Raw genomic sequence first — 17,312 nt, forward strand, 5'->3', positions numbered from 1 at the left:
GCTCGAAATAAAAGCCTATGTCAGAAGTGGGATTCGAACCCACGCCTCCATTCGGAGACCAGAAATCCCTTGACTGAGGAAGGCACATCGCCTTGAGTCTGGCGCCTTAGACCGCTCGGCCATCCTGACTGGCACAGCTGAGGTGACGCGGGCTGCTCGAAGGTTGCGGCCTTCGCGGACGAGCAGCCTTTGATTTCGTTTTCAGCTGAGGCTTTTGCTTTCAGGTCTCTGAGTGGCCGGTTTGCCAGGCTGACACAACAACGGTAAAACAGACAGGCAGACGCACACAGCTGGCGAAGAGGCCCGCTTGTGAGCATGTTTTAGGGGGCACCAGGATTTGAACCTGGGACCTCTTGATCTGCAGTCAAATGCTCTACCACTGAGCTATACCCCCTGCACAGCACGGTGGAGCGCGGTTGGTGCTCTGTTTGTATTACGCTGTGGCTGAAACGGCGGGCGCGAGGCTGAGAGCTGGCATCCTTTTTTGTGGAGACATCGAAAAGTCTGCGCTGGCAGACGGTTTAGGTAGGCATGTCGCTCGAAATAAAAGCCTATGTCAGAAGTGGGATTCGAACCCACGCCTCCATTCGGAGACCAGAAATCCCTTGACTGAGGAAGGCACATCGCCTTGAGTCTGGCGCCTTAGACCGCTCGGCCATCCTGACTGGCACAGCTGAGGTGACGCGGGCTGCTCGAAGGTTGCGGCCTTCGCGGACGAGCAGCCTTTGATTTCGTTTTCAGCTGAGGCTTTTGCTTTCAGGTCTCTGAGTGGCCGGTTTGCCAGGCTGACACAACAACGGTAAAACAGACAGGCAGACGCACACAGCTGGCGAAGAGGCCCGCTTGTGAGCATGTTTTAGGGGGCACCAGGATTTGAACCTGGGACCTCTTGATCTGCAGTCAAATGCTCTACCACTGAGCTATACCCCCTGCACAGCACGGTGGAGCGCGGTTGGTGCTCTGTTTGTATCACGCTGTGGCTGAAACGGCGGGCGCGAGGCTGAGAGCTGGCATCCTTTTTTGTGGAGACATCGAAAAGTCTGCGCTGGCAGACGGTTTAGGTAGGCATGTCGCTCGAAATAAAAGCCTATGTCAGAAGTGGGATTCGAACCCACGCCTCCATTCGGAGACCAGAAATCCCTTGACTGAGGAAGGCACATCGCCTTGAGTCTGGCGCCTTAGACCGCTCGGCCATCCTGACTGGCACAGCTGAGGTGACGCGGGCTGCTCGAAGGTTGCGGCCTTCGCGGACGAGCAGCCTTTGATTTCGTTTTCAGCTGAGGCTTTTGCTTTCAGGTCTCTGAGTGGCCGGTTTGCCAGGCTGACACAACAACGGTAAAACAGACAGGCAGACGCACACAGCTGGCGAAGAGGCCCGCTTGTGAGCATGTTTGCGGGGGCACCAGGATTTGAACCTGGGACCTCTTGATCTGCAGTCAAATGCTCTACCACTGAGCTATACCCCCTGCACAGCACGGTGGAGCGCGGTTGGTGCTCTGTTTGTATCACGCTGTGGCTGAAACGGCAGGCGCGAGGCTGAGAGCTGGCATCCTTTTTTGTGGAGACATCGAAAAGTCTGCGCTGGCAGACGGTTTAGGTAGGCATGTCGCTCGAAATAAAAGCCTATGTCAGAAGTGGGATTCGAACCCACGCCTCCATTCGGAGACCAGAAATCCCTTGACTGAGGAAGGCACATCGCCTTGAGTCTGGCGCCTTAGACCGCTCGGCCATCCTGACTGGCACAGCTGAGGTGACGCGGGCTGCTCGAAGGTTGCGGCCTTCGCGGACGAGCAGCCTTTGATTTCGTTTTCAGCTGAGGCTTTTGCTTTCAGGTCTCTGAGTGGCCGGTTTGCCAGGCTGACACAACAACGGTAAAACAGACAGGCAGACGCACACAGCTGGCGAAGAGGCCCGCTTGTGAGCATGTTTTAGGGGGCACCAGGATTTGAACCTGGGACCTCTTGATCTGCAGTCAAATGCTCTACCACTGAGCTATACCCCCTGCACAGCACGGTGGAGCGCGGTTGGTGCTCTGTTTGTATCACGCTGTGGCTGAAACGGCGGGCGCGAGGCTGAGAGCTGGCATCCTTTTTTTGTGGAGACGTCGAAAAGTCTGCGCTGGCAGACGGTTTAGGTAGGCATGTCACTCGAAATAAAAGCCTATGTCAGAAGTGGGATTCGAACCCACGCCTCCATTCGGAGACCAGAAATCCCTTGACTGAGGAAGGCACATCGCCTTGAGTCTGGCGCCTTAGACCGCTCGGCCATCCTGACTGGCACAGCTGAGGTGACGCGGGCTGCTCGAAGGTTGCGGCCTTCGCGGACGAGCAGCCTTTGATTTCGTTTTCAGCTGAGGCTTTTGCTTTCAGGTCTCTGAGTGGCCAGTTTGCCAGGCTGACACAACAACGGTAAAACAGACAGGCAGACGCACACAGCTGGCGAAGAGGCCCGCTTGTGAGCATGTTTTAGGGGGCACCAGGATTTGAACCTGGGACCTCTTGATCTGCAGTCAAATGCTCTACCACTGAGCTATACCCCCTGCACAGCACGGTGGAGCGCGGTTGGTGCTCTGTTTGTATCACGCTGTGGCTGAAACGGCGGGCGCGAGGCTGAGAGCTGGCATCCTTTTTTTGTGGAGACGTCGAAAAGTCTGCGCTGGCAGACGGTTTAGGTAGGCATGTCACTCGAAATAAAAGCCTATGCCAGAAGTGGGATTCGAACCCACGCCTCCATTCGGAGACCAGAAATCCCTTGACTGAGGAAGGCACATCGCCTTGAGTCTGGCGCCTTAGACCGCTCGGCCATCCTGACTGGCACAGCTGAGGTGACGCGGGCTGCTCGAAGGTTGCGGCCTTCGCGGACGAGCAGCCTTCGATTTCGTTTTCAGCTGAGGCTTTTGCTTTCAGGTCTCTGAGTGGCCGGTTTGCCAGGCTGACACAACAACGGTAAAACAGACAGGCAGACGCACACAGCTGGCGAAGAGGCCCGCTTGTGAGCATGTTTTAGGGGGCACAAGGATTTGAACCTGGGACCTCTTGATCTGCAGTCAAATGCTCTACCACTGAGCTATACCCCCTGCACAGCACGGTGGAGCGCGGTTGGTGCTCTGTTTGTATCACGCTGTGGCTGAAACGGCGGGCGCGAGGCTGAGAGCTGGCATCCTTTTTTGTGGAGACGTCGAAAAGTCTGCGCTGGCAGACGGTTTAGGTAGGCATGTCACTCGAAATAAAAGCCTATGTCAGAAGTGGGATTCGAACCCACGCCTCCATTCGGAGACCAGAAATCCCTTGACTGAGGAAGGCACATCGCCTTGAGTCTGGCGCCTTAGACCGCTCGGCCATCCTGACTGGCACAGCTGAGGTGACGCGGGCTGCTCGAAGGTTGCGGCCTTCGCGGACGAGCAGCCTTCGATTTCGTTTTCAGCTGAGGCTTTTAGGTCTCTGAGTGGCCGGTTTGCCAGGCTGACACAACAACGGTAAAACAGACAGGCAGACGCACACAGCTGGCGAAGAGGCCCGCTTGTGAGCATGTTTTAGGGGGCACCAGGATTTGAACCTGGGACCTCTTGATCTGCAGTCAAATGCTCTACCACTGAGCTATACCCCCTGCACAGCACGGTGGAGCGCGGTTGGTGCTCTGTTTGTATCACGCTGTGGCTGAAACGGCGGGCGCGAGGCTGAGAGCTGGCATCCTTTTTTGTGGAGACGTCGAAAAGTCTGCGCTGGCAGACGGTTTAGGTAGGCATGTCACTCGAAATAAAAGCCTGTGTCAGAAGTGGGATTCGAACCCACGCCTCCATTCGGAGACCAGAAATCCCTTGACAGAGGAAGGCACATCGCCTTGAGTCTGGCGCCTTAGACCGCTCGGCCATCCTGACTGGCACAGCTGAGGTGACGCGGGCAGCTCGAAGGTTGCGGCCTTCGCGGACGAGCAGCCTTTGATTTAGTTTTCAGCTGAGGCTTTTGCTTTCAGGTCTCTGAGTGGCCGGTTTGCCAGGCTGACACAACAACGGTAAAACAGACAGGCAGACGCACACAGCTGGCGAAGAGGCCCGCTTGTGAGCATGTTTTAGGGGGCACCAGGATTTGAACCTGGGACCTCTTGATCTGCAGTCAAATGCTCTACCACTGAGCTATACCCCCTGCACAGCACGGTGGAGCGCGGTTGGTGCTCTGTTTGTATCACGCTGTGGCTGAAACGGCGGGCGCGAGGCTGAGAGCTGGCATCCTTTTTTTGTGGAGACGTCGAAAAGTCTGCGCTGGCAGACGGTTTAGGTAGGCATGTCACTCGAAATAAAAGCCTATGTCAGAAGTGGGATTCGAACCCACGCCTCCATTCGGAGACCAGAAATCCCTTGACTGAGGAAGGCACATCGCCTTGAGTCTGGCGCCTTAGACCGCTCGGCCATCCTGACTGGCACAGCTGAGGTGACGCGGGCTGCTCGAAGGTTGCGGCCTTCGCGGACGAGCAGCCTTTGATTTCGTTTTCAGCTGAGGCTTTTGCTTTCAGGTCTCTGAGTGGCCGGTTTGCCAGGCTGACACAACAACGGTAAAACAGACAGGCAGACGCACACAGCTGGCGAAGAGGCCCGCTTGTGAGCATGTTTTAGGGGGCACCAGGATTTGAACCTGGGACCTCTTGATCTGCAGTCAAATGCTCTACCACTGAGCTATACCCCCTGCACAGCACGGTGGAGCGCGGTTGGTGCTCTGTTTGTATCACGCTGTGGCTGAAACGGCGGGCGCGAGGCTGAGAGCTGGCATCCTTTTTTTGTGGAGACGTCGAAAAGTCTGCGCTGGCAGACGGTTTAGGTAGGCATGTCACTCGAAATAAAAGCCTATGTCAGAAGTGGGATTCGAACCCACGCCTCCATTCGGAGACCAGAAATCCCTTGACTGAGGAAGGCACATCGCCTTGAGTCTGGCGCCTTAGACCGCTCGGCCATCCTGACTGGCACAGCTGAGGTGACGCGGGCTGCTCGAAGGTTGCGGCCTTCGCGGACGAGCAGCCTTCGATTTCGTTTTCAGCTGAGGCTTTTGCTTTCAGGTCTCTGAGTGGCCGGTTTGCCAGGCTGACACAACAACGGTAAAACAGACAGGCAGACGCACACAGCTGGCGAAGAGGCCCGCTTGTGAGCATGTTTTAGGGGGCACCAGGATTTGAACCTGGGACCTCTTGATCTGCAGTCAAATGCTCTACCACTGAGCTATACCCCCTGCACAGCACGGTGGAGCGCGGTTGGTGCTCTGTTTGTATCACGCTGTGGCTGAAACGGCGGGCGCGAGGCTGAGAGCTGGCATCCTTTTTTGTGGAGACGTCGAAAAGTCTGCGCTGGCAGACGGTTTAGGTAGGCATGTCACTCGAAATAAAAGCCTATGTCAGAAGTGGGATTCGAACCCACGCCTCCATTCGGAGACCAGAAATCCCTTGACTGAGGAAGGCACATCGCCTTGAGTCTGGCGCCTTAGACCGCTCGGCCATCCTGACTGGCACAGCTGAGGTGACGCGGGCTGCTCGAAGGTTGCGGCCTTCGCGGACGAGCAGCCTTTGATTTCGTTTTCAGCTGAGGCTTTTGCTTTCAGGTCTCTGAGTGGCCGGTTTGCCAGGCTGACACAACAACGGTAAAACAGACAGGCAGACGCACACAGCTGGCGAAGAGGCCTGCTTGTGAGCATGTTTTAGGGGGCACCAGGATTTGAACCTGGGACCTCTTGATCTGCAGTCAAATGCTCTACCACTGAGCTATACCCCCTGCACAGCACGGTGGAGAGCGGTTGGTGCTCTGTTTGTATCACGCTGTGGCTGAAACGGCGGGCGCGAGGCTGAGAGCTGGCATCCTTTTTTGTGGAGACGTCGAAAAGTCTGCGCTGGCAGACGGTTTAGGTAGGCATGTCACTCGAAATAAAAGCCTGTGTCAGAAGTGGGATTCGAACCCACGCCTCCATTCGGAGACCAGAAATCCCTTGACAGAGGAAGGCACATCGCCTTGAGTCTGGCGCCTTAGACCGCTCGGCCATCCTGACTGGCACAGCTGAGGTGACGCGGGCAGCTCGAAGGTTGCGGCCTTCGCGGACGAGCAGCCTTTGATTTAGTTTTCAGCTGAGGCTTTTGCTTTCAGGTCTCTGAGTGGCCGGTTTGCCAGGCTGACACAACAACGGTAAAACAGACAGGCAGACGCACACAGCTGGCGAAGAGGCCCGCTTGTGAGCATGTTTTAGGGGGCACCAGGATTTGAACCTGGGACCTCTTGATCTGCAGTCAAATGCTCTACCACTGAGCTATACCCCCTGCACAGCACGGTGGAGCGCGGTTGGTGCTCTGTTTGTATCACGCTGTGGCTGAAACGGCGGGCGCGAGGCTGAGAGCTGGCATCCTTTTTTTGTGGAGACGTCGAAAAGTCTGCGCTGGCAGACGGTTTAGGTAGGCATGTCACTCGAAATAAAAGCCTATGTCAGAAGTGGGATTCGAACCCACGCCTCCATTCGGAGACCAGAAATCCCTTGACTGAGGAAGGCACATCGCCTTGAGTCTGGCGCCTTAGACCGCTCGGCCATCCTGACTGGCACAGCTGAGGTGACGCGGGCTGCTCGAAGGTTGCGGCCTTCGCGGACGAGCAGCCTTTGATTTCGTTTTCAGCTGAGGCTTTTGCTTTCAGGTCTCTGAGTGGCCGGTTTGCCAGGCTGACACAACAACGGTAAAACAGACAGGCAGACGCACACAGCTGGCGAAGAGGCCCGCTTGTGAGCATGTTTTAGGGGGCACCAGGATTTGAACCTGGGACCTCTTGATCTGCAGTCAAATGCTCTACCACTGAGCTATACCCCCTGCACAGCACGGTGGAGCGCGGTTGGTGCTCTGTTTGTATCACGCTGTGGCTGAAACGGCGGGCGCGAGGCTGAGAGCTGGCATCCTTTTTTTGTGGAGACGTCGAAAAGTCTGCGCTGGCAGACGGTTTAGGTAGGCATGTCACTCGAAATAAAAGCCTATGTCAGAAGTGGGATTCGAACCCACGCCTCCATTCGGAGACCAGAAATCCCTTGACTGAGGAAGGCACATCGCCTTGAGTCTGGCGCCTTAGACCGCTCGGCCATCCTGACTGGCACAGCTGAGGTGACGCGGGCTGCTCGAAGGTTGCGGCCTTCGCGGACGAGCAGCCTTCGATTTCGTTTTCAGCTGAGGCTTTTGCTTTCAGGTCTCTGAGTGGCCGGTTTGCCAGGCTGACACAACAACGGTAAAACAGACAGGCAGACGCACACAGCTGGCGAAGAGGCCCGCTTGTGAGCATGTTTTAGGGGGCACCAGGATTTGAACCTGGGACCTCTTGATCTGCAGTCAAATGCTCTACCACTGAGCTATACCCCCTGCACAGCACGGTGGAGCGCGGTTGGTGCTCTGTTTGTATCACGCTGTGGCTGAAACGGCGGGCGCGAGGCTGAGAGCTGGCATCCTTTTTTTGTGGACACGTCGAAAAGTCTGCGCTGGCAGACGGTTTAGGTAGGCATGTCACTCGAAATAAAAGCCTATGTCAGAAGTGGGATTCGAACCCACGCCTCCATTCGGAGACCAGAAATCCCTTGACTGAGGAAGGCACATCGCCTTGAGTCTGGCGCCTTAGACCGCTCGGCCATCCTGACTGGCACAGCTGAGGTGACGCGGGCTGCTCGAAGGTTGCGGTCTTCGCGGACGAGCAGCCTTTGATTTAGTTTTCAGCTGAGGCTTTTGCTTTCAGGTCTCTGAGTGGCCGGTTTGCCAGGCTGACACAACAACGGTGAAACAGACAGGCAGACGCACACAGCTGGCGAAGAGGCCCGCTTGTGAGCATGTTTTAGGGGGCACCAGGATTTGAACCTGGGACCTCTTGATCTGCAGTCAAATGCTCTACCACTGAGCTATACCCCCTGCACAGCACGGTGGAGCGCGGTTGGTGCTCTGTTTGTATCACGCTGTGGCTGAAACGGCGGGCGCGAGGCTGAGAGCTGGCATCCTTTTTTTGTGGAGACGTCGAAAAGTCTGCGCTGGCAGACGGTTTAGGTAGGCATGTCACTCGAAATAAAAGCCTATGTCAGAAGTGGGATTCGAACCCACGCCTCCATTCGGAGACCAGAAATCCCTTGACTGAGGAAGGCACATCGCCTTGAGTCTGGCGCCTTAGACCGCTCGGCCATCCTGACTGGCACAGCTGAGGTGACGCGGGCTGCTCGAAGGTTGCGGCCTTCGCGGACGAGCAGCCTTCGATTTCGTTTTCAGCTGAGGCTTTTGCTTTCAGGTCTCTGAGTGGCCGGTTTGCCAGGCTGACACAACAACGGTAAAACAGACAGGCAGACGCACACAGCTGGCGAAGAGGCCCGCTTGTGAGCATGTTTTAGGGGGCACCAGGATTTGAACCTGGGACCTCTTGATCTGCAGTCAAATGCTCTACCACTGAGCTATACCCCCTGCACAGCACGGTGGAGCGCGGTTGGTGCTCTGTTTGTATCACGCTGTGGCTGAAACGGCGGGCGCGAGGCTGAGAGCTGGCATCCTTTTTTTGTGGAGACGTCGAAAAGTCTGCGCTGGCAGACGGTTTAGGTAGGCATGTCACTCGAAATAAAAGCCTATGTCAGAAGTGGGATTCGAACCCACGCCTCCATTCGGAGACCAGAAATCCCTTGACTGAGGAAGGCACATCGCCTTGAGTCTGGCGCCTTAGACCGCTCGGCCATCCTGACTGGCACAGCTGAGGTGACGCGGGCTGCTCGAAGGTTGCGGCCTTCGCGGACGAGCAGCCTTTGATTTCGTTTTCAGCTGAGGCTTTTAGGTCTCTGAGTGGCCGGTTTGCCAGGCTGACACAACAACGGTAAAACAGACAGGCAGACGCACACAGCTGGCGAAGAGGCCCGCTTGTGAGCATGTTTTAGGGGGCACCAGGATTTGAACCTGGGACCTCTTGATCTGCAGTCAAATGCTCTACCACTGAGCTATACCCCCTGCACAGCACGGTGGAGCGCGGTTGGTGCTCTGTTTGTATCACGCTGTGGCTGAAACGGCGGGCGCGAGGCTGAGAGCTGGCATCCTTTTTTGTGGAGAAGTCGAAAAGTCTGCGCTGGCAGACGGTTTAGGTAGGCATGTCACTCGAAATAAAAGCCTATGTCAGAAGTGGGATTCGAACCCACGCCTCCATTCGGAGACCAGAAATCCCTTGACAGAGGAAGGCACATCGCCTTGAGTCTGGCGCCTTAGACCGCTCGGCCATCCTGACTGGCACAGCTGAGGTGACGCGGGCAGCTCGAAGGTTGCGGCCTTCGCGGACGAGCAGCCTTTGATTTAGTTTTCAGCTGAGGCTTTTGCTTTCAGGTCTCTGAGTGGCCGGTTTGCCAGGCTGACACAACAACGGTAAAACAGACAGGCAGACGCACACAGCTGGCGAAGAGGCCCGCTTGTGAGCATGTTTTAGGGGGCACCAGGATTTGAACCTGGGACCTCTTGATCTGCAGTCAAATGCTCTACCACTGAGCTATACCCCCTGCACAGCACGGTGGAGCGCGGTTGGTGCTCTGTTTGTATCACGCTGTGGCTGAAACGGCGGGCGCGAGGCTGAGAGCTGGCATCCTTTTTTGTGGAGACGTCGAAAAGTCTGCGCTGGCAGACGGTTTAGGTAGGCATGTCACTCGAAATAAAAGCCTGTGTCAGAAGTGGGATTCGAACCCACGCCTCCATTCGGAGACCAGAAATCCCTTGACAGAGGAAGGCACATCGCCTTGAGTCTGGCGCCTTAGACCGCTCGGCCATCCTGACTGGCACAGCTGAGGTGACGCGGGCAGCTCGAAGGTTGCGGCCTTCGCGGACGAGCAGCCTTTGATTTAGTTTTCAGCTGAGGCTTTTGCTTTCAGGTCTCTGAGTGGCCGGTTTGCCAGGCTGACACAACAACGGTAAAACAGACAGGCAGACGCACACAGCTGGCGAAGAGGCCCGCTTGTGAGCATGTTTTAGGGGGCACCAGGATTTGAACCTGGGACCTCTTGATCTGCAGTCAAATGCTCTACCACTGAGCTATACCCCCTGCACAGCACGGTGGAGCGCGGTTGGTGCTCTGTTTGTATCACGCTGTGGCTGAAACGGCGGGCGCGAGGCTGAGAGCTGGCATCCTTTTTTTGTGGAGACGTCGAAAAGTCTGCGCTGGCAGACGGTTTAGGTAGGCATGTCACTCGAAATAAAAGCCTATGTCAGAAGTGGGATTCGAACCCACGCCTCCATTCGGAGACCAGAAATCCCTTGACTGAGGAAGGCACATCGCCTTGAGTCTGGCGCCTTAGACCGCTCGGCCATCCTGACCGGCACAGCTGAGGTGACGCGGGCTGCTCGAAGGTTGCGGCCTTCGCGGACGAGCAGCCTTTGATTTCGTTTTCAGCTGAGGCTTTTGCTTTCAGGTCTCTGAGTGGCCGGTTTGCCAGGCTGACACAACAACGGTAAAACAGACAGGCAGACGCACACAGCTGGCGAAGAGGCCCGCTTGTGAGCATGTTTTAGGGGGCTCCAGGATTTGAACCTGGGACCTCTTGATCTGCAGTCAAATGCTCTACCACTGAGCTATACCCCCTGCACAGCACGGTGGAGCGCGGTTGGTGCTCTGTTTGTATCACGCTGTGGCTGAAACGGCGGGCGCGAGGCTGAGAGCTGGCATCCTTTTTTTGTGGAGACGTCGAAAAGTCTGCGCTGGCAGACGGTTTAGGTAGGCATGTCACTCGAAATAAAAGCCTATGTCAGAAGTGGGATTCGAACCCACGCCTCCATTCGGAGACCAGAAATCCCTTGACTGAGGAAGGCACATCGCCTTGAGTCTGGCGCCTTAGACCGCTCGGCCATCCTGACTGGCACAGCTGAGGTGACGCGGGCTGCTCGAAGGTTGCGGCCTTCGCGGACGAGCAGCCTTTGATTTCGTTTTCAGCTGAGGCTTTTGCTTTCAGGTCTCTGAGTGGCCGGTTTGCCAGGCTGACACAACAACGGTAAAACAGACAGGCAGACGCACACAGCTGGCGAAGAGGCCCGCTTGTGAGCATGTTTTAGGGGGCACCAGGATTTGAACCTGGGACCTCTTGATCTGCAGTCAAATGCTCTACCACTGAGCTATACCCCCTGCACAGCACGGTGGAGCGCGGTTGGTGCTCTGTTTGTATCACGCTGTGGCTGAAACGGCGGGCGCGAGGCTGAGAGCTGGCATCCTTTTTTTGTGGAGACGTCGAAAAGTCTGCGCTGGCAGACGGTTTAGGTAGGCATGTCACTCGAAATAAAAGCCTATGTCAGAAGTGGGATTCGAACCCACGCCTCCATTCGGAGACCAGAAATCCCTTGACTGAGGAAGGCACATCGCCTTGAGTCTGGCGCCTTAGACCGCTCGGCCATCCTGACTGGCACAGCTGAGGTGACGCGGGCTGCTCGAAGGTTGCGGCCTTCGCGGACGAGCAGCCTTTGATTTCGTTTTCAGCTGAGGCTTTTGCTTTCAGGTCTCTGAGTGGCCGGTTTGCCAGGCTGACACAACAACGGTAAAACAGACAGGCAGACGCACACAGCTGGCGAAGAGGCCCGCTTGTGAGCATGTTTTAGGGGGCACCAGGATTTGAACCTGGGACCTCTTGATCTGCAGTCAAATGCTCTACCACTGAGCTATACCCCCTGCACAGCACGGTGGAGCGCGGTTGGTGCTCTGTTTGTATCACGCTGTGGCTGAAACGGCGGGCGCGAGGCTGAGAGCTGGCATCCTTTTTTTGTGGAGACGTCGAAAAGTCTGCGCTGGCAGACGGTTTAGGTAGGCATGTCACTCGAAATAAAAGCCTATGTCAGAAGTGGGATTCAAACCCACGCCTCCATTCGGAGACCAGAAATCCCTTGACTGAGGAAGGCACATCGCCTTGAGTCTGGCGCCTTAGACCGCTCGGCCATCCTGACTGGCACAGCTGAGGTGACGCGGGCTGCTCGAAGGTTGCGGCCTTCGCGGACGAGCAGCCTTCGATTTCGTTTTCAGCTGAGGCTTTTGCTTTCAGGTCTCTGAGTGGCCGGTTTGCCAGGCTGACACAACAACGGTAAAACAGACAGGCAGACGCACACAGCTGGCGAAGAGGCCCGCTTGTGAGCATGTTTTAGGGGGCACCAGGATTTGAACCTGGGACCTCTTGATCTGCAGTCAAATGCTCTACCACTGAGCTAAACCCCCTGCACAGCACGGTGGAGCGCGGTTGGTGCTCTGTTTGTATCACGCTGTGGCTGAAACGGCGGGCGCGAGGCTGAGAGCTGGCATCCTTTTTTGTGGAGACGTCGAAAAGTCTGCGCTGGCAGACGGTTTAGGTAGGCATGTCACTCGAAATAAAAGCCTATGTCAGAAGTGGGATTCGAACCCAAGCCTCCATTCGGAGACCAGAAATCCCTTGACTGAGGAAGGCACATCGCCTTGAGTCTGGCGCCTTAGACCGCTCGGCCATCCTGACTGGCACAGCTGAGGTGACGCGGGCTGCTCGAAGGTTGCGGCCTTCGCGGACGAGCAGCCTTCGATTTCGTTTTCAGCTGAGGCTTTTGCTTTCAGGTCTCTGAGTGGCCGGTTTGCCAGGCTGACACAACAACGGTAAAACAGACAGGCAGACGCACACAGCTGGCGAAGAGGCCCGCTTGTGAGCATGTTTTAGGGGGCACCAGGATTTGAACCTGGGACCTCTTGATCTGCAGTCAAATGCTCTACCACTGAGCTATACCCCCTGCACAGCACAGCGGAGCGCGGTTTGTGCTCTGTTTGTATCACGCTGTGGCTGAAACGGCGGGCGCGAGGCTGAGAGCTGGCATCCTTTTTTTGTGGAGACGTCGAAAAGTCTGCGCTGGCAGACGGTTTAGGTAGGCATGTCACTCGAAATAAAAGCCTATGTCAGAAGTGGGATTCGAACCCACGCCTCCATTCGGAGACCAGAAATCCCTTGACTGAGGAAGGCACATCGCCTTGAGTCTGGCGCCTTAGACCGCTCGGCCATCCTGACTGGCACAGCTGAGGTGACGCGGGCTGCTCGAAGGTTGCGGCCTTCGCGGACGAGCAGCCTTTGATTTCGTTTTCAGCTGAGGCTTTTGCTTTCAGGTCTCTGAGTGGCCGGTTTGCCAGGCTGACACAACAACGGTAAAACAGACAGGCAGACGCACACAGCTGGCGAAGAGGCCCGCTTGTGAGCATGTTTTAGGGGGCACCAGGATTTGAACCTGGGACCTCTTGATCTGCAGTCAAATGCTCTACCACTGAGCTATACCCCCTGCACAGCACGGCGGAGCGCGGTTGGTGCTCTGTTTGTATCACGCTGTGGCTGAAACGGCGGGCGCGAGGCTGAGAGCTGGCATCCTTTTTTTGTGGAGACGTCGAAAAGTCTGCGCTGGCAGACGGTTTAGGTAGGCATGTCACTCGAAATAAAAGCCTATGTCAGAATGGGATTCGAACCCACGCCTCCATTCGGAGACCAGAAATCCCTTGACTGAGGAAGGCACATCGCCTTGAGTCTGGCGCCTTAGACCGCTCGGCCATCCTGACTGGCACAGCTGAGGTGACGCGGGCTGCTCGAAGGTTGCGGCCTTCGCGGACGAGCAGCCTTCGATTTCGTTTTCAGCTGAGGCTTTTGCTTTCAGGTCTCTGAGTGGCCGGTTTGCCAGGCTGACACAACAACGGTAAAACAGACAGGCAGACGCACACAGCTGGCGAAGAGGCCCGCTTGTGAGCATGTTTTAGGGGGCACCAGGATTTGAACCTGGGACCTCTTGATCTGCAGTCAAATGCTCTACCACTGAGCTATACCCCCTGCACAGCACAGCGGAGCGCGGTTGGTGCTCTGTTTGTATCACGCTGTGGCTGAAACGGCGGGCGCGAGGCTGAGAGCTGGCATCCTTTTTTGTGGAGACATCGAAAAATCTGCGCTGGCAGACGGTTTAGGTAGGCATGTCACTCGAAATAAAAGCCTATGTCAGAAGTGGGATTCGAACCCACGCCTCCATTCGGAGACCAGAAATCCCTTGACTGAGGAAGGCACATCGCCTTGAGTCTGGCGCCTTAGACCGCTCGGCCATCCTGACTGGCACAGCTGAGGTGACGCGGGCTGCTCGAAGGTTGCGGCCTTCGCGGACGAGCAGCCTTTGATTTCGTTTTCAGCTGAGGCTTTTGCTTTCAGGTCTCTGAGTGGCCGGTTTGCCAGGCTGACACAACAACGGTAAAACAGACAGGCAGACGCACACAGCTGGCAAAGAGGCCCGCTTGTGAGCATGTTTTAGGGGGCACCAGGATTTGAACCTGGGACCTCTTGATCTGCAGTCAAATGCTCTACCACTGAGCTATACCCCCTGCACAGCACGGTGGAGCGCGGTTGGTGCTCTGTTTGTATCACGCTGTGGCTGAAACGGCGGGCGCGAGGCTGAGAGCTGGCATCCTTTTTTTGTGGAGACGTCGAAAAGTCTGCGCTGGCAGACGGTTTAGGTAGGCATGTCACTCGAAATAAAAGCCTATGTCAGAAGTGGGATTCGAACCCACGCCTCCATTCGGAGACCAGAAATCCCTTGACTGAGGAAGGCACATCGCCTTGAGTCTGGCGCCTTAGACCGCTCGGCCATCCTGACTGGCACAGCTGAGGTGACGCGGGCTGCTCGAAGGTTGCGGCCTTCGCGGACGAGCAGCCTTTGATTTCGTTTTCAGCTGAGGCTTTTGCTTTCAGGTCTCTGAGTGGCCGGTTTGCCAGGCTGACACAACAACGGTAAAACAGACAGGCAGACGCACACAGCTGGCGAAGAGGCCCGCTTGTGAGCATGTTTTAGGGGGCACCAGGATTTGAACCTGGGACCTCTTGATCTGCAGTCAAATGCTCTACCACTGAGCTATACCCCCTGCACAGCACGGTGGAGCGCGGTTGGTGCTCTGTTTGTATCACGCTGTGGCTGAAACGGCGGGCGCGAGGCTGAGAGCTGGCATCCTTTTTTTGTGGAGACGTCGAAAAGTCTGCGCTGGCAGACGGTTTAGGTAGGCATGTCACTCGAAATAAAAGCCTATGTCAGAAGTGGGATTCGAACCCATGCCTCCATTCGGAGACCAGAAATCCCTTGACTGAGGAAGGCACATCGCCTTGAGTCTGGCGCCTTAGACCGCTCGGCCATCCTGACTGGCACAGCTGAGGTGACGCGGGCTGCTCGAAGGTTGCGGCCTTCGCGGACGAGCAGCCTTCGATTTCGTTTTCAGCTGAGGCTTTTGCTTTCAGGTCTCTGAGTGGCCGGTTTGCCAGGCTGACACAACAACGGTAAAACAGACAGGCAGACGCACACAGCTGGCGAAGAGGCCCGCTTGTGAGCATGTTTTAGGGGGCACCAGGATTTGAACCTGGGACCTCTTGATCTGCAGTCAAATGCTCTACCACTGAGCTATACCCCCTGCACAGCACGGTGGAGCGCGGTTGGTGCTCTGTTTGTATCACGCTGTGGCTGAAACGGCGGGCGCGAGGCTGAGAGCTGGCATCCTTTTTTGTGGAGACGTCGAAAAATCTGCGCTGGCAGACGGTTTAGGTAGGCATGTCACTCGAAATAAAAGCCTATGTCAGAAGTGGGATTCGAACCCAAGCCTCCATTCGGAGACCAGAAATCCCTTGACTGAGGAAGGCACATCGCCTTGAGTCTGGCGCCTTAGACCGCTCGGCCATCCTGACTGGCACAGCTGAGGTGACGCGGGCTGCTCGAAGGTTGCGGCCTTCGCGGACGAGCAGCCTTCGATTTCGTTTTCAGCTGAGGCTTTTGCTTTCAGGTCTCTGAGTGGCCGGTTTGCCAGGCTGACACAACAACGGTAAAACAGACAGGCAGACGCACACAGCTGGCGAAGAGGCCCGCTTGTGAGCATGTTTTAGGGGGCACCAGGATTTGAACCTGGGACCTCTTGATCTGCAGTCAAATGCTCTACCACTGAGCTATACCCCCTGCACAGCACGGCGGAGCGCGGTTGGTGCTCTGTTTGTATCACGCTGTGGCTGAAACGGCGGGCGCGAGGCTGAGAGCTGGCATCCTTTTTTGTGGAGACATCGAAAAATCTGCGCTGGCAGACGGTTTAGGTAGGCATGTCACTCGAAATAAAAGCCTATGTCAGAAGTGGGATTCGAACCCACGCCTCCATTCGGAGACCAGAAATCCCTTGACTGAGGAAGGCACATCGCCTTGAGTCTGGCGCCTTAGACCGCTCGGCCATCCTGACTGGCACAGCTGAGGTGACGCGGGCTGCTCGAAGGTTGCGGCCTTCGCGGACGAGCAGCCTTTGATTTCGTTTTCAGCTGAGGCTTTTGCTTTCAGGTCTCTGAGTGGCCGGTTTGCCAGGCTGACACAACAACGGTAAAACAGACAGGCAGACGCACACAGCTGGCGAAGAGGCCCGCTTGTGAGCATGTTTTAGGGGGCACCAGGATTTGAACCTGGGACCTCTTGATCTGCAGTCAAATGCTCTACCACTGAGCTATACCCCCTGCACAGCACGGTGGAGCGCGGTTGGTGCTCTGTTTGTATCACGCTGTGGCTGAAACGGCGGGCGCGAGGCTGAGAGCTGGCATCCTTTTTTTGTGGAGACGTCGAAAAGTCTGCGCTGGCAGACGGTTTAGGTAGGCATGTCACTCGAAATAAAAGCCTATGTCAGAAGTGGGATTCGAACCCATGCCTCCATTCGGAGACCAGAAATCCCTTGACTGAGGAAGGCACATCGCCTTGAGTCTGGCGCCTTAGACCGCTCGGCCATCCTGACTGGCACAGCTGAGGTGACGCGGGCTGCTCGAAGGTTGCGGCCTTCGCGGACGAGCAGCCTTCGATTTCGTTTTCAGCTGAGGCTTTTGCTTTCAGGTCTCTGAGTGGCCGGTTTGCCAGGCTGACACAACAACGGTAAAACAGACAGGCAGACGCACACAGCTGGCGAAGAGGCCCGCTTGTGAGCATGTTTTAGGGGGCACCAGGATTTGAACCTGGGACCTCTTGATCTGCAGTCAAATGCTCTACCACTGAGCTATACCCCCTGCACAGCACGGTGGAGCGCGGTTGGTGCTCTGTTTGTATCACGCTGTGGCTGAAACGGCGGGCGCGAGGCTGAGAGCTGGCATCCTTTTTTGTGGAGACGTCGAAAAATCTGCGCTGGCAGACGGTTTAGGTAGGCATGTCACTCGAAATAAAAGCCTATGTCAGAAGTGGGATTCGAACCCAAGCCTCCATTCGGAGACCAGAAATCCCTTGACTGAGGAAGGCACATCGCCTTGAGTCTGGCGCCTTAGACCGCTCGGCCATCCTGACTGGCACAGCTGAGGTGACGCGGGCTG

General features: G+C 56.3%; 65 non-coding genes across 65 annotated transcripts; all 65 read right to left on the reverse strand.

Moving 5' to 3' along the window:
- Nucleotides 1–18: 18 nt before the first annotated feature.
- On the reverse strand, nucleotides 19–129 carry trnal-caa (transfer RNA leucine (anticodon CAA)). The gene is made up of 2 exons: nucleotides 92–129; nucleotides 19–64 (listed from the first exon to the last, which is right to left on the reverse strand). It is a non-coding gene; the product is annotated as a tRNA-Leu (tRNA).
- Nucleotides 130–322: 193 nt separating this feature from the next.
- trnac-gca (transfer RNA cysteine (anticodon GCA)) lies at nucleotides 323–394 on the reverse strand. The gene has a single exon. It is a non-coding gene; the product is annotated as a tRNA-Cys (tRNA).
- A 160-nt stretch (nucleotides 395–554) lies between these two features.
- trnal-caa (transfer RNA leucine (anticodon CAA)) lies at nucleotides 555–665 on the reverse strand. Its single transcript has 2 exons — nucleotides 628–665; nucleotides 555–600 (listed from the first exon to the last, which is right to left on the reverse strand). It is a non-coding gene; the product is annotated as a tRNA-Leu (tRNA).
- Nucleotides 666–858: 193 nt separating this feature from the next.
- Nucleotides 859–930, reverse strand: trnac-gca (transfer RNA cysteine (anticodon GCA)). Its single transcript has one exon. It is a non-coding gene; the product is annotated as a tRNA-Cys (tRNA).
- Nucleotides 931–1,090: 160 nt separating this feature from the next.
- On the reverse strand, nucleotides 1,091–1,201 carry trnal-caa (transfer RNA leucine (anticodon CAA)). Its single transcript has 2 exons — nucleotides 1,164–1,201; nucleotides 1,091–1,136 (listed from the first exon to the last, which is right to left on the reverse strand). It is a non-coding gene; the product is annotated as a tRNA-Leu (tRNA).
- Nucleotides 1,202–1,394: 193 nt separating this feature from the next.
- trnac-gca (transfer RNA cysteine (anticodon GCA)) lies at nucleotides 1,395–1,466 on the reverse strand. The gene has a single exon. It is a non-coding gene; the product is annotated as a tRNA-Cys (tRNA).
- Nucleotides 1,467–1,626: 160 nt separating this feature from the next.
- On the reverse strand, nucleotides 1,627–1,737 carry trnal-caa (transfer RNA leucine (anticodon CAA)). Its single transcript has 2 exons — nucleotides 1,700–1,737; nucleotides 1,627–1,672 (listed from the first exon to the last, which is right to left on the reverse strand). It is a non-coding gene; the product is annotated as a tRNA-Leu (tRNA).
- Nucleotides 1,738–1,930: 193 nt separating this feature from the next.
- Nucleotides 1,931–2,002, reverse strand: trnac-gca (transfer RNA cysteine (anticodon GCA)). The gene has a single exon. It is a non-coding gene; the product is annotated as a tRNA-Cys (tRNA).
- Nucleotides 2,003–2,163: 161 nt separating this feature from the next.
- On the reverse strand, nucleotides 2,164–2,274 carry trnal-caa (transfer RNA leucine (anticodon CAA)). The gene is made up of 2 exons: nucleotides 2,237–2,274; nucleotides 2,164–2,209 (listed from the first exon to the last, which is right to left on the reverse strand). It is a non-coding gene; the product is annotated as a tRNA-Leu (tRNA).
- A 193-nt stretch (nucleotides 2,275–2,467) lies between these two features.
- On the reverse strand, nucleotides 2,468–2,539 carry trnac-gca (transfer RNA cysteine (anticodon GCA)). The gene has a single exon. It is a non-coding gene; the product is annotated as a tRNA-Cys (tRNA).
- A 161-nt stretch (nucleotides 2,540–2,700) lies between these two features.
- Nucleotides 2,701–2,811, reverse strand: trnal-caa (transfer RNA leucine (anticodon CAA)). The gene is made up of 2 exons: nucleotides 2,774–2,811; nucleotides 2,701–2,746 (listed from the first exon to the last, which is right to left on the reverse strand). It is a non-coding gene; the product is annotated as a tRNA-Leu (tRNA).
- Nucleotides 2,812–3,004: 193 nt separating this feature from the next.
- On the reverse strand, nucleotides 3,005–3,076 carry trnac-gca (transfer RNA cysteine (anticodon GCA)). Its single transcript has one exon. It is a non-coding gene; the product is annotated as a tRNA-Cys (tRNA).
- A 160-nt stretch (nucleotides 3,077–3,236) lies between these two features.
- Nucleotides 3,237–3,347, reverse strand: trnal-caa (transfer RNA leucine (anticodon CAA)). Its single transcript has 2 exons — nucleotides 3,310–3,347; nucleotides 3,237–3,282 (listed from the first exon to the last, which is right to left on the reverse strand). It is a non-coding gene; the product is annotated as a tRNA-Leu (tRNA).
- Nucleotides 3,348–3,534: 187 nt separating this feature from the next.
- On the reverse strand, nucleotides 3,535–3,606 carry trnac-gca (transfer RNA cysteine (anticodon GCA)). Its single transcript has one exon. It is a non-coding gene; the product is annotated as a tRNA-Cys (tRNA).
- A 160-nt stretch (nucleotides 3,607–3,766) lies between these two features.
- Nucleotides 3,767–3,877, reverse strand: trnal-caa (transfer RNA leucine (anticodon CAA)). The gene is made up of 2 exons: nucleotides 3,840–3,877; nucleotides 3,767–3,812 (listed from the first exon to the last, which is right to left on the reverse strand). It is a non-coding gene; the product is annotated as a tRNA-Leu (tRNA).
- A 193-nt stretch (nucleotides 3,878–4,070) lies between these two features.
- Nucleotides 4,071–4,142, reverse strand: trnac-gca (transfer RNA cysteine (anticodon GCA)). Its single transcript has one exon. It is a non-coding gene; the product is annotated as a tRNA-Cys (tRNA).
- A 161-nt stretch (nucleotides 4,143–4,303) lies between these two features.
- On the reverse strand, nucleotides 4,304–4,414 carry trnal-caa (transfer RNA leucine (anticodon CAA)). Its single transcript has 2 exons — nucleotides 4,377–4,414; nucleotides 4,304–4,349 (listed from the first exon to the last, which is right to left on the reverse strand). It is a non-coding gene; the product is annotated as a tRNA-Leu (tRNA).
- A 193-nt stretch (nucleotides 4,415–4,607) lies between these two features.
- Nucleotides 4,608–4,679, reverse strand: trnac-gca (transfer RNA cysteine (anticodon GCA)). Its single transcript has one exon. It is a non-coding gene; the product is annotated as a tRNA-Cys (tRNA).
- A 161-nt stretch (nucleotides 4,680–4,840) lies between these two features.
- On the reverse strand, nucleotides 4,841–4,951 carry trnal-caa (transfer RNA leucine (anticodon CAA)). Its single transcript has 2 exons — nucleotides 4,914–4,951; nucleotides 4,841–4,886 (listed from the first exon to the last, which is right to left on the reverse strand). It is a non-coding gene; the product is annotated as a tRNA-Leu (tRNA).
- A 193-nt stretch (nucleotides 4,952–5,144) lies between these two features.
- trnac-gca (transfer RNA cysteine (anticodon GCA)) lies at nucleotides 5,145–5,216 on the reverse strand. Its single transcript has one exon. It is a non-coding gene; the product is annotated as a tRNA-Cys (tRNA).
- A 160-nt stretch (nucleotides 5,217–5,376) lies between these two features.
- Nucleotides 5,377–5,487, reverse strand: trnal-caa (transfer RNA leucine (anticodon CAA)). Its single transcript has 2 exons — nucleotides 5,450–5,487; nucleotides 5,377–5,422 (listed from the first exon to the last, which is right to left on the reverse strand). It is a non-coding gene; the product is annotated as a tRNA-Leu (tRNA).
- A 193-nt stretch (nucleotides 5,488–5,680) lies between these two features.
- trnac-gca (transfer RNA cysteine (anticodon GCA)) lies at nucleotides 5,681–5,752 on the reverse strand. The gene has a single exon. It is a non-coding gene; the product is annotated as a tRNA-Cys (tRNA).
- A 160-nt stretch (nucleotides 5,753–5,912) lies between these two features.
- Nucleotides 5,913–6,023, reverse strand: trnal-caa (transfer RNA leucine (anticodon CAA)). Its single transcript has 2 exons — nucleotides 5,986–6,023; nucleotides 5,913–5,958 (listed from the first exon to the last, which is right to left on the reverse strand). It is a non-coding gene; the product is annotated as a tRNA-Leu (tRNA).
- Nucleotides 6,024–6,216: 193 nt separating this feature from the next.
- trnac-gca (transfer RNA cysteine (anticodon GCA)) lies at nucleotides 6,217–6,288 on the reverse strand. Its single transcript has one exon. It is a non-coding gene; the product is annotated as a tRNA-Cys (tRNA).
- Nucleotides 6,289–6,449: 161 nt separating this feature from the next.
- trnal-caa (transfer RNA leucine (anticodon CAA)) lies at nucleotides 6,450–6,560 on the reverse strand. Its single transcript has 2 exons — nucleotides 6,523–6,560; nucleotides 6,450–6,495 (listed from the first exon to the last, which is right to left on the reverse strand). It is a non-coding gene; the product is annotated as a tRNA-Leu (tRNA).
- Nucleotides 6,561–6,753: 193 nt separating this feature from the next.
- trnac-gca (transfer RNA cysteine (anticodon GCA)) lies at nucleotides 6,754–6,825 on the reverse strand. Its single transcript has one exon. It is a non-coding gene; the product is annotated as a tRNA-Cys (tRNA).
- Nucleotides 6,826–6,986: 161 nt separating this feature from the next.
- On the reverse strand, nucleotides 6,987–7,097 carry trnal-caa (transfer RNA leucine (anticodon CAA)). The gene is made up of 2 exons: nucleotides 7,060–7,097; nucleotides 6,987–7,032 (listed from the first exon to the last, which is right to left on the reverse strand). It is a non-coding gene; the product is annotated as a tRNA-Leu (tRNA).
- A 193-nt stretch (nucleotides 7,098–7,290) lies between these two features.
- Nucleotides 7,291–7,362, reverse strand: trnac-gca (transfer RNA cysteine (anticodon GCA)). Its single transcript has one exon. It is a non-coding gene; the product is annotated as a tRNA-Cys (tRNA).
- A 161-nt stretch (nucleotides 7,363–7,523) lies between these two features.
- trnal-caa (transfer RNA leucine (anticodon CAA)) lies at nucleotides 7,524–7,634 on the reverse strand. Its single transcript has 2 exons — nucleotides 7,597–7,634; nucleotides 7,524–7,569 (listed from the first exon to the last, which is right to left on the reverse strand). It is a non-coding gene; the product is annotated as a tRNA-Leu (tRNA).
- A 193-nt stretch (nucleotides 7,635–7,827) lies between these two features.
- On the reverse strand, nucleotides 7,828–7,899 carry trnac-gca (transfer RNA cysteine (anticodon GCA)). The gene has a single exon. It is a non-coding gene; the product is annotated as a tRNA-Cys (tRNA).
- Nucleotides 7,900–8,060: 161 nt separating this feature from the next.
- Nucleotides 8,061–8,171, reverse strand: trnal-caa (transfer RNA leucine (anticodon CAA)). The gene is made up of 2 exons: nucleotides 8,134–8,171; nucleotides 8,061–8,106 (listed from the first exon to the last, which is right to left on the reverse strand). It is a non-coding gene; the product is annotated as a tRNA-Leu (tRNA).
- A 193-nt stretch (nucleotides 8,172–8,364) lies between these two features.
- Nucleotides 8,365–8,436, reverse strand: trnac-gca (transfer RNA cysteine (anticodon GCA)). Its single transcript has one exon. It is a non-coding gene; the product is annotated as a tRNA-Cys (tRNA).
- Nucleotides 8,437–8,597: 161 nt separating this feature from the next.
- trnal-caa (transfer RNA leucine (anticodon CAA)) lies at nucleotides 8,598–8,708 on the reverse strand. The gene is made up of 2 exons: nucleotides 8,671–8,708; nucleotides 8,598–8,643 (listed from the first exon to the last, which is right to left on the reverse strand). It is a non-coding gene; the product is annotated as a tRNA-Leu (tRNA).
- A 187-nt stretch (nucleotides 8,709–8,895) lies between these two features.
- On the reverse strand, nucleotides 8,896–8,967 carry trnac-gca (transfer RNA cysteine (anticodon GCA)). The gene has a single exon. It is a non-coding gene; the product is annotated as a tRNA-Cys (tRNA).
- Nucleotides 8,968–9,127: 160 nt separating this feature from the next.
- On the reverse strand, nucleotides 9,128–9,238 carry trnal-caa (transfer RNA leucine (anticodon CAA)). Its single transcript has 2 exons — nucleotides 9,201–9,238; nucleotides 9,128–9,173 (listed from the first exon to the last, which is right to left on the reverse strand). It is a non-coding gene; the product is annotated as a tRNA-Leu (tRNA).
- Nucleotides 9,239–9,431: 193 nt separating this feature from the next.
- trnac-gca (transfer RNA cysteine (anticodon GCA)) lies at nucleotides 9,432–9,503 on the reverse strand. The gene has a single exon. It is a non-coding gene; the product is annotated as a tRNA-Cys (tRNA).
- A 160-nt stretch (nucleotides 9,504–9,663) lies between these two features.
- Nucleotides 9,664–9,774, reverse strand: trnal-caa (transfer RNA leucine (anticodon CAA)). Its single transcript has 2 exons — nucleotides 9,737–9,774; nucleotides 9,664–9,709 (listed from the first exon to the last, which is right to left on the reverse strand). It is a non-coding gene; the product is annotated as a tRNA-Leu (tRNA).
- Nucleotides 9,775–9,967: 193 nt separating this feature from the next.
- trnac-gca (transfer RNA cysteine (anticodon GCA)) lies at nucleotides 9,968–10,039 on the reverse strand. Its single transcript has one exon. It is a non-coding gene; the product is annotated as a tRNA-Cys (tRNA).
- A 161-nt stretch (nucleotides 10,040–10,200) lies between these two features.
- trnal-caa (transfer RNA leucine (anticodon CAA)) lies at nucleotides 10,201–10,311 on the reverse strand. Its single transcript has 2 exons — nucleotides 10,274–10,311; nucleotides 10,201–10,246 (listed from the first exon to the last, which is right to left on the reverse strand). It is a non-coding gene; the product is annotated as a tRNA-Leu (tRNA).
- A 193-nt stretch (nucleotides 10,312–10,504) lies between these two features.
- On the reverse strand, nucleotides 10,505–10,576 carry trnac-gca (transfer RNA cysteine (anticodon GCA)). Its single transcript has one exon. It is a non-coding gene; the product is annotated as a tRNA-Cys (tRNA).
- A 161-nt stretch (nucleotides 10,577–10,737) lies between these two features.
- On the reverse strand, nucleotides 10,738–10,848 carry trnal-caa (transfer RNA leucine (anticodon CAA)). The gene is made up of 2 exons: nucleotides 10,811–10,848; nucleotides 10,738–10,783 (listed from the first exon to the last, which is right to left on the reverse strand). It is a non-coding gene; the product is annotated as a tRNA-Leu (tRNA).
- A 193-nt stretch (nucleotides 10,849–11,041) lies between these two features.
- Nucleotides 11,042–11,113, reverse strand: trnac-gca (transfer RNA cysteine (anticodon GCA)). Its single transcript has one exon. It is a non-coding gene; the product is annotated as a tRNA-Cys (tRNA).
- Nucleotides 11,114–11,274: 161 nt separating this feature from the next.
- Nucleotides 11,275–11,385, reverse strand: trnal-caa (transfer RNA leucine (anticodon CAA)). The gene is made up of 2 exons: nucleotides 11,348–11,385; nucleotides 11,275–11,320 (listed from the first exon to the last, which is right to left on the reverse strand). It is a non-coding gene; the product is annotated as a tRNA-Leu (tRNA).
- Nucleotides 11,386–11,578: 193 nt separating this feature from the next.
- trnac-gca (transfer RNA cysteine (anticodon GCA)) lies at nucleotides 11,579–11,650 on the reverse strand. Its single transcript has one exon. It is a non-coding gene; the product is annotated as a tRNA-Cys (tRNA).
- A 161-nt stretch (nucleotides 11,651–11,811) lies between these two features.
- Nucleotides 11,812–11,922, reverse strand: trnal-caa (transfer RNA leucine (anticodon CAA)). The gene is made up of 2 exons: nucleotides 11,885–11,922; nucleotides 11,812–11,857 (listed from the first exon to the last, which is right to left on the reverse strand). It is a non-coding gene; the product is annotated as a tRNA-Leu (tRNA).
- Nucleotides 11,923–12,115: 193 nt separating this feature from the next.
- trnac-gca (transfer RNA cysteine (anticodon GCA)) lies at nucleotides 12,116–12,187 on the reverse strand. The gene has a single exon. It is a non-coding gene; the product is annotated as a tRNA-Cys (tRNA).
- Nucleotides 12,188–12,347: 160 nt separating this feature from the next.
- Nucleotides 12,348–12,458, reverse strand: trnal-caa (transfer RNA leucine (anticodon CAA)). The gene is made up of 2 exons: nucleotides 12,421–12,458; nucleotides 12,348–12,393 (listed from the first exon to the last, which is right to left on the reverse strand). It is a non-coding gene; the product is annotated as a tRNA-Leu (tRNA).
- Nucleotides 12,459–12,651: 193 nt separating this feature from the next.
- On the reverse strand, nucleotides 12,652–12,723 carry trnac-gca (transfer RNA cysteine (anticodon GCA)). Its single transcript has one exon. It is a non-coding gene; the product is annotated as a tRNA-Cys (tRNA).
- A 161-nt stretch (nucleotides 12,724–12,884) lies between these two features.
- trnal-caa (transfer RNA leucine (anticodon CAA)) lies at nucleotides 12,885–12,995 on the reverse strand. Its single transcript has 2 exons — nucleotides 12,958–12,995; nucleotides 12,885–12,930 (listed from the first exon to the last, which is right to left on the reverse strand). It is a non-coding gene; the product is annotated as a tRNA-Leu (tRNA).
- A 193-nt stretch (nucleotides 12,996–13,188) lies between these two features.
- trnac-gca (transfer RNA cysteine (anticodon GCA)) lies at nucleotides 13,189–13,260 on the reverse strand. Its single transcript has one exon. It is a non-coding gene; the product is annotated as a tRNA-Cys (tRNA).
- Nucleotides 13,261–13,421: 161 nt separating this feature from the next.
- On the reverse strand, nucleotides 13,422–13,531 carry trnal-caa (transfer RNA leucine (anticodon CAA)). Its single transcript has 2 exons — nucleotides 13,494–13,531; nucleotides 13,422–13,466 (listed from the first exon to the last, which is right to left on the reverse strand). It is a non-coding gene; the product is annotated as a tRNA-Leu (tRNA).
- A 193-nt stretch (nucleotides 13,532–13,724) lies between these two features.
- trnac-gca (transfer RNA cysteine (anticodon GCA)) lies at nucleotides 13,725–13,796 on the reverse strand. Its single transcript has one exon. It is a non-coding gene; the product is annotated as a tRNA-Cys (tRNA).
- Nucleotides 13,797–13,956: 160 nt separating this feature from the next.
- On the reverse strand, nucleotides 13,957–14,067 carry trnal-caa (transfer RNA leucine (anticodon CAA)). Its single transcript has 2 exons — nucleotides 14,030–14,067; nucleotides 13,957–14,002 (listed from the first exon to the last, which is right to left on the reverse strand). It is a non-coding gene; the product is annotated as a tRNA-Leu (tRNA).
- Nucleotides 14,068–14,260: 193 nt separating this feature from the next.
- Nucleotides 14,261–14,332, reverse strand: trnac-gca (transfer RNA cysteine (anticodon GCA)). The gene has a single exon. It is a non-coding gene; the product is annotated as a tRNA-Cys (tRNA).
- Nucleotides 14,333–14,493: 161 nt separating this feature from the next.
- Nucleotides 14,494–14,604, reverse strand: trnal-caa (transfer RNA leucine (anticodon CAA)). Its single transcript has 2 exons — nucleotides 14,567–14,604; nucleotides 14,494–14,539 (listed from the first exon to the last, which is right to left on the reverse strand). It is a non-coding gene; the product is annotated as a tRNA-Leu (tRNA).
- A 193-nt stretch (nucleotides 14,605–14,797) lies between these two features.
- On the reverse strand, nucleotides 14,798–14,869 carry trnac-gca (transfer RNA cysteine (anticodon GCA)). Its single transcript has one exon. It is a non-coding gene; the product is annotated as a tRNA-Cys (tRNA).
- Nucleotides 14,870–15,030: 161 nt separating this feature from the next.
- trnal-caa (transfer RNA leucine (anticodon CAA)) lies at nucleotides 15,031–15,141 on the reverse strand. Its single transcript has 2 exons — nucleotides 15,104–15,141; nucleotides 15,031–15,076 (listed from the first exon to the last, which is right to left on the reverse strand). It is a non-coding gene; the product is annotated as a tRNA-Leu (tRNA).
- A 193-nt stretch (nucleotides 15,142–15,334) lies between these two features.
- On the reverse strand, nucleotides 15,335–15,406 carry trnac-gca (transfer RNA cysteine (anticodon GCA)). The gene has a single exon. It is a non-coding gene; the product is annotated as a tRNA-Cys (tRNA).
- Nucleotides 15,407–15,566: 160 nt separating this feature from the next.
- On the reverse strand, nucleotides 15,567–15,677 carry trnal-caa (transfer RNA leucine (anticodon CAA)). Its single transcript has 2 exons — nucleotides 15,640–15,677; nucleotides 15,567–15,612 (listed from the first exon to the last, which is right to left on the reverse strand). It is a non-coding gene; the product is annotated as a tRNA-Leu (tRNA).
- Nucleotides 15,678–15,870: 193 nt separating this feature from the next.
- Nucleotides 15,871–15,942, reverse strand: trnac-gca (transfer RNA cysteine (anticodon GCA)). Its single transcript has one exon. It is a non-coding gene; the product is annotated as a tRNA-Cys (tRNA).
- Nucleotides 15,943–16,102: 160 nt separating this feature from the next.
- On the reverse strand, nucleotides 16,103–16,213 carry trnal-caa (transfer RNA leucine (anticodon CAA)). Its single transcript has 2 exons — nucleotides 16,176–16,213; nucleotides 16,103–16,148 (listed from the first exon to the last, which is right to left on the reverse strand). It is a non-coding gene; the product is annotated as a tRNA-Leu (tRNA).
- A 193-nt stretch (nucleotides 16,214–16,406) lies between these two features.
- Nucleotides 16,407–16,478, reverse strand: trnac-gca (transfer RNA cysteine (anticodon GCA)). The gene has a single exon. It is a non-coding gene; the product is annotated as a tRNA-Cys (tRNA).
- Nucleotides 16,479–16,639: 161 nt separating this feature from the next.
- Nucleotides 16,640–16,750, reverse strand: trnal-caa (transfer RNA leucine (anticodon CAA)). Its single transcript has 2 exons — nucleotides 16,713–16,750; nucleotides 16,640–16,685 (listed from the first exon to the last, which is right to left on the reverse strand). It is a non-coding gene; the product is annotated as a tRNA-Leu (tRNA).
- A 193-nt stretch (nucleotides 16,751–16,943) lies between these two features.
- trnac-gca (transfer RNA cysteine (anticodon GCA)) lies at nucleotides 16,944–17,015 on the reverse strand. Its single transcript has one exon. It is a non-coding gene; the product is annotated as a tRNA-Cys (tRNA).
- A 160-nt stretch (nucleotides 17,016–17,175) lies between these two features.
- Nucleotides 17,176–17,286, reverse strand: trnal-caa (transfer RNA leucine (anticodon CAA)). Its single transcript has 2 exons — nucleotides 17,249–17,286; nucleotides 17,176–17,221 (listed from the first exon to the last, which is right to left on the reverse strand). It is a non-coding gene; the product is annotated as a tRNA-Leu (tRNA).
- Between the last annotated feature and the right edge of the window lie 26 nt (nucleotides 17,287–17,312).

Source organism: Sardina pilchardus, chromosome 8 (genome assembly GCF_963854185.1).
Source record: "Sardina pilchardus chromosome 8, fSarPil1.1, whole genome shotgun sequence".
Classification (NCBI taxonomy): domain Eukaryota; kingdom Metazoa; phylum Chordata; class Actinopteri; order Clupeiformes; family Clupeidae; genus Sardina; species Sardina pilchardus.